Source organism: Mesocricetus auratus, unplaced genomic scaffold (genome assembly GCF_017639785.1).
Source record: "Mesocricetus auratus isolate SY011 unplaced genomic scaffold, BCM_Maur_2.0 Super-Scaffold_100013, whole genome shotgun sequence".
In the NCBI taxonomy this organism is placed as follows: Eukaryota; Metazoa; Chordata; class Mammalia; order Rodentia; family Cricetidae; genus Mesocricetus; species Mesocricetus auratus.
Genome location: NW_024429196.1, coordinates 82,396,273 through 82,402,383, shown reverse-complemented (window position 1 = coordinate 82,402,383; position 6,111 = coordinate 82,396,273). Strand labels below are relative to the sequence as shown.

Genomic DNA, 6,111 nt, shown 5'->3' with positions numbered 1-6,111 from the left:
GTTTTAAAAGAAGGAATGTACAATGAATTTACTGGTGGTCCTCCCCAAAAGAGATACTAAGTTGTATACTTGCAAAAAGAAGTTCACTCTTCAACCAGTGAAGATTAGATATCTTCTATTTACATAAAAAGAATTTCTCCATACCCGCAGCCTGAGCCCTCTCTGCTTTTACTTGTTACATAGTAAAGATCATTTCAGCACATGGCCATACTAGTTCATTCTACCGCACTGCATTGTACATTAAGTTCACACATACTGTCGCTTTTTATTTTACTGATGGCTGTAGTCCAAGCTCTGTAACAAATACCACAGACTGAGTAGCTTTAAAAACAGAAATTCAGCTTTCACGGTTCTGTAGGAAAGGAAGTATAAGGCCAGTGTCCTGGCAGATTGAGCGTCTAGCAAAGACTCACTTCTTGGTCCCACCCCCCACCTCCCCACCCCACTCCCACACTATCCTCCACCCCACTCCCCACCCCTGTATTGGAAATCCCTCACTTGTCTCTTCCTACAAGGCTCTAATTCCTTTGTGGCATAATCACTTTCCCCTAAAATCGTCACATTGAAAAAGAGGGATTGAATATGGAATAGAAATCATTTAGTTGACGCTGTAGTGTTTGGAAACATTGTCCTCATAACATGACATAACTTCCCGTCTTGAAATCAGAGCAATTACCCTCATGAGGCCCTCACAAGATTCCCTCTGAGAAAGAATACCTGGTGCACAGGCTCTTGATGTCCCTCCCTCCCCAAGATATATAAGTAGCTAACAGTTGCTGAGAGAGGAAGGGAAGCTTCTTTGATGGTATAGCTGTCTAAGGTACTCAAAGTCCTGTAGGAAGTCCCTCACTCATGATTTTGTATGTTACCCCAATTAAATTCATTGGTTCACTGTACCAGGTTTTCTTTCTTTTGAGCCACCAACCAGCTCTCAAATCATGACACAGAGACTTATTATTAGTTTTGAATGCTTGGTCTAGCTTAGGCATGTTTCTGGCTAGCTCTTTTAACTTAAATTAACTTGTTTCTCTTCATCTACCTTTTGCCTCTGGGCTTATTACCTTTCTTTTTATTTTCACTGCTTCTTGTGTCTGCTGGTTGGTGTCTGTTTCCCTTGTTCTCTCCTCAAATTCTTCCTTCCTCTCCCAAGCCTAGATTTCTCCTCCTATTTATTCTTTCTTCTCGCCAGCCCCGCCTATCATTTCTCTGCCCAGCTATTGGCTGTTCAGCGTTTTATTAGACCAATCAGGTGCCTTAGGCAGGCAAGATGAAATAGATGCAACACATCTTTTACCTAATTAAACACACCCTTACATCATTAAACAAATGCAAGCATAAACAAAAATAACACACAGTTAAAGTAACATTCTGCAGCATAAACAAATGCAACACATCTTTGCCTAGTTAAAATAATGTTCTATGACAGTTCACTAAGTTGAACTTGGGTGGAATTACTTGGTTGCTATAATTTTCACCCTCTCTGTAGTGAATACACATAAGACTCATCAGGAAAAGTCAACATTCGGTACCCGGACATGACCATGACAGAATCAAAGATGGCTGGGAAAAACAGTTGCATGGCCCTTGCTATGTATAGTAAGACATGCAGCTGAGGCTGACTCATTTGAGGGTGGCCTATCTATGGACTGATGCCACCCACCATGGGCCCCTTTCCTCATATGGTTTGTGGTGGTATGCCTTCTTGCTGCGGCCACAGGTGATAGATACCTACCACTATAGGTAGTAAGAAGTGTAACCAAGGTTGAACTAGCTGAATGTTGAATATCGTAGGGGGGGGAATCACGGATGGTTGTCTATAACCTCCTTGACAAATGGGGTTCTCTGAGTGAGGACAGTAATCGGTACTATGTGGTCAAAAATGAACCAAGAGTTAGAGAAGACACTGCAGTGTCCGACAGTGGGGGCATACTGGATGGGATCGTAAGTAGGCAGCAGCAGTTTGTGGTCTCTGTTGTGCGCAACTGAGGCTAAGCTGCCTGTCCAAAAGGAACCTGCCCGTGGGAAGGGAGAGATTCCAGTGAGAAAAAGACATATGGATGACATCCTCTGCATTAGCCTCTGATTTGCTAAGAAAGAGGCAGAGGACATTGGATAGCCAAGACAGAATAATGTACACGTGCAGGAGGTTATCACTAAAGTCATGTCTTCAACACAGAGAAAGGGAGAACCCTTGACTCAGCCTGCAGACAGGACCTCCGTTATAATCCAGGAAACCTGTAATTAGGGAATACTTTACCACTGGACTGCTTGAATTGGAAACAGCTTTTTAGCAAGAATTGAAAGGGGGCTCTTAGAACCAGGCTCGGGAGGTACAGATAGAATCAGTCAAGTGCCACAAAAGCAGAGAGATCCAGTAATCTAATTCCTCATCTTCCCTTGAGTCAAGGGCTACAGGACAGAGCACTGAGAGGGAAATCGGCCCTGACGGGCTGACGTATACAGGCCATTTGGGAAACTTGGTTGTTTCCATCCGAGGTCCCCTCACATACCAGGGACTGGAAGACATTATTAAGGGAGCAGGGGGTAAAAGAGACAGCACTTGATTTCCAGTTCATGGGACCAGATAGCACCATGATCACAGGACAGTTTTTTTAAAGTCCATTCATCAGAGACCTCAGGACAGCAAAGCCATACATGGTGGTATGGGAGTTTGTTGGCGTTACTGATCCTCATGGTGGGCGGTGATCTTTTTGAGGTGGAAAAGAATGTGGAGGGTCTAAGTAACAGACCAGCAGGTTAGGCAAGGTATAGTGGCACACATCCTTAGTCCCAACAGTCAAGAGGTAGAAGCAGGCAGATCTCTGTGAGTTTGAGGCCAACCTGGTCTATACAGGGAGTACTATGATAGCCACGGCTCTGTAGAGACCCTAAGAAAAAGAAAAAAGGGAAAAAGCAGATAAACAGTGAGTAAATAGAGTTTATAAAGTGCTAAATCAATCAAGAGGGAAAAGGAAAAGCTAAAATCAGGAGCCTGAAGATGTAGTTCACTTGGTACAGGGCTTGCCTGGCATGAAAGAGGCCCTGGATTCAGTCCAAGCCCTTGGGTGTGGAGGCAGGGTGATGGGAAGTTCAAGGTCATCCTTGACTACATAGAAAGTTCCAGGTCAGGATGGGCTGCATGAGACAGTCTCAGAAAGAGATGTGAAGGAGGGAGGGAGGGAAGGAGGGAGGGAGGGAGTAGACAAGTCAAGGGGTGTGCCCAGGTCACTGGAAAGAAAATGAAGAAAGATTGGTGTCAAGTCAGAGTTCCTAGGGGGAGAAAAAGACAAGAAGCCAAATTGTCTTGTGATCTGTCAGTGCTTGTGAGCCTTGAGGAGCTTTTAAAATCCAAGTAATAATTCTACAAAGGGATAAAAGAAGAAACAGATGAGAAGAGCACAGAAGAAAAAGCTGAAGCTTGTCCCAGGGGGTTGGCAATTACCCCTCAGGAGTATGCTGTGTACATTTCTCTCTCACAACAAAATATAGTGTGTGTGTGTGTGTGTGTGTGTGTGTGTGTGTGTGTGTGTGTGTGTGTGTAAGAGAGAGAGGGGAAGGGAGGGAGGGAGGGAGAGAGAGAGAGAGAGAGAGAGAGAGAGAGAGAGAGAGAGAGAGAGAGAGAGAGAGAGAGAGAGAGAGAGAGAGAGAGAGAGAGAGATCAACCTGGAGTCTTTTAGCTTCAGCAGCCAAGTGTGGCCAGTGAATATGCAGAAGCCTCAGCCTTTGCCTGCAGGCTATCAGAATCAGAACTGGGGAGCAAGATGATGAGCTGGTGTCAGCAAGGCCCTACTCCCTCTTGTCCCATGTAGGCTTCAATGGACACTATAAAGATACGCGACACACAATTACTGAAAGTAAAGCTAAGTATTTAAGTAGAAATTACTCACAAGATACCAAACCCAGAGGAGCCAAGTAGTTTCAGCTGTCAAACCGGAAGCCGAACTCCAGGAAAAGAGACCGAGACTTCCTGTGTGCTGTCTTTTATACCTTCCCCCGTAACGCCCCCTAGCCATGCCCAAAGTTCCGCCTACGTACGTGTACGTCTTTATGTCCAGCCGTATACGTCTTTAGTCCTGCCTAAAGTGGGTGTGGTTAGCGGTGTGGTAAACCGTCCTTTTATTACCTCATCTGTATGCGCCTCTAGTAAGTCACATGTTTAATGGCGGCATGCAGACTTCCTCCTACAGTCCCAGGCTAGAGGAAGCAACAGAAGCCAGCCCCATTGAGTCTGGGACTGGGGAGATTCACAGCAGGCTTTGGCAATACACTAGGTTGACTGTGCAGTTATAGAGTGCTAAATAAAATAAGATTCTCTCTCTCTCTCTCTCTCTCTCTCTCTCTCTCTCTCTCTCTCTCTCTCTCTCTCTCTCTCTCTCTCTCTCCCATGCTACTATACCCAGTATTTCATCTCTGAGGAAATGCTCCATATTTGTAATAGAATCTTTTCGTGCTGTATCGAACTTGATAATGCTGGCGTTCTTTTATGTTTATACCCTTATTTGAAGAACATCAAGACCGTAATCGAACAGTTGTGACCTTCAGACATCCTGTCCATCCTCTGTAGAAAGGCATGCTAACTCTCAGATTCCTTTACAGATTCAGAAAGGCCTCTGGAAGACATAAAAATTCATCCAAACAAGCAAGGAGGAGAAGTCAGTTCACCCAGGCCTCGTAGGCCAGGCATAGCTGGGAAACTCTTAGGTGTTTTTGTTGGATCAAGGGTAGATGGTTCCCCATAAGGTGACTGAGAAAAACCCTACACACACACACACACACACACACACACACACACACACACACACACACACATATATATATATATATACATACCTTGTACCTCTAAATGCAAGACTATCTGTTAAAGAATTTAAGTTCAGAAGGCATCCTATATGACTGGGCATATCTAGAAGCCACAAGGTTACTGAACACAACCCCAATGGCAGGAGTAGGTTACTTTCCTACAAGTTGCTGGGCTGGGCGCAGAAGTGTGGATGAGACCACATACTGTGATGCAGGCTACAGCTATTGCTATCGATTGCGTGCCAGAAAGATTGCCAAGAGACTACACACTTTGCTTCCACAGCGTGAAGAAGTTGGGCTGGGTCTGAGGTAGAAAGTTTCTTCCCAGTGTCTAGCTTTCATAGTGTTGAAAGGGGTGTATGTGGACCGCTGGTAGAGGGTTGTTGGCAATGATCGTGCTTGTTTGTGGACCCCGAATGCTAATACTATCAGCGTTCTTGACAAGATGTGTCTACCGGTAGTGATGGCATAGCTGATACGTGTGCAGTCAACTACTTTTCCCCCATTGGATTTTTTTTTTACGAGACAGGGTTTCTCTGTATTGTTTTGGAGGCTGTCGGTCCAGCCCGGCCAGGAACTCACAGAGTTCCTGCCTCTGCCTCCCGAGTGCTGGGATTAAAGGTGTGCGCCACCACTGCCCGGCTTCCCCCATTGGATTTAAGTATCGCTCCACAGGAAGGAAACCAATGGACTTGGGCTCCAGACCTGCCCCCCCCCAAAATGTCTTCACTGATCTGACTGCTACAGCACTTCGAGCAGTTTTAGCCTTTTCTCCAAGTCACAGAGTTCTGACTGTACTGCATGGCGGATGGGTCTCCCTGCCGCGTGTAAGCTGGGGAGCCCAGGAGTTGATGCTGAGTGAGGACTCCTGAAGACTTCAGCCAGCTGTACAGAAAGCCCAGCGTCACCGTCTACGGCTCTGCAAAGGATGAGACCTTAAGAGCCGCCTGTGGGTGGCGCCCAAGAGAGTAATGGTAGGGCAGATGGTATCAGTCCAACCTCCGCATCCACAGGTCCCCCATCTAATTCAACCGACTGTGGATGGAAGCTCCCTGGGGGAAGTTTTGTCTGTGTACTGTCTCTGCGCTGACATGTTTTCTGTCTGTTCCCTCGACGACTCGGTACAGCAGGCATATGGTATATACATTTTATTTGGATTATAGTTAGTCTAGAGACGTCAAACAAATAGGAGGTGGTTACCATGTGAACACTGCAGTCTTTTTACATGAGAGTGGGTCATAGAGAACGTCTCCCATGGGCACTGGGAGACAATTACACTTCCCAGGGCAAGCTGGGGAGGCTGAAAGGCAG

General features: G+C 45.9%; 1 long non-coding RNA gene across 1 annotated transcript; it reads right to left on the bottom strand.

Moving 5' to 3' along the window:
- Positions 1-2,364: 2,364 nt before the first annotated feature.
- LOC121143796 lies at positions 2,365-3,931 on the bottom strand. The gene is made up of 2 exons (XR_005881120.1): positions 3,888-3,931; positions 2,365-2,888 (listed from the first exon to the last, which is right to left on the bottom strand). It is a non-coding gene; the product is annotated as an uncharacterized LOC121143796 (long non-coding RNA).
- Positions 3,932-6,111: the final 2,180 nt, after the last annotated feature.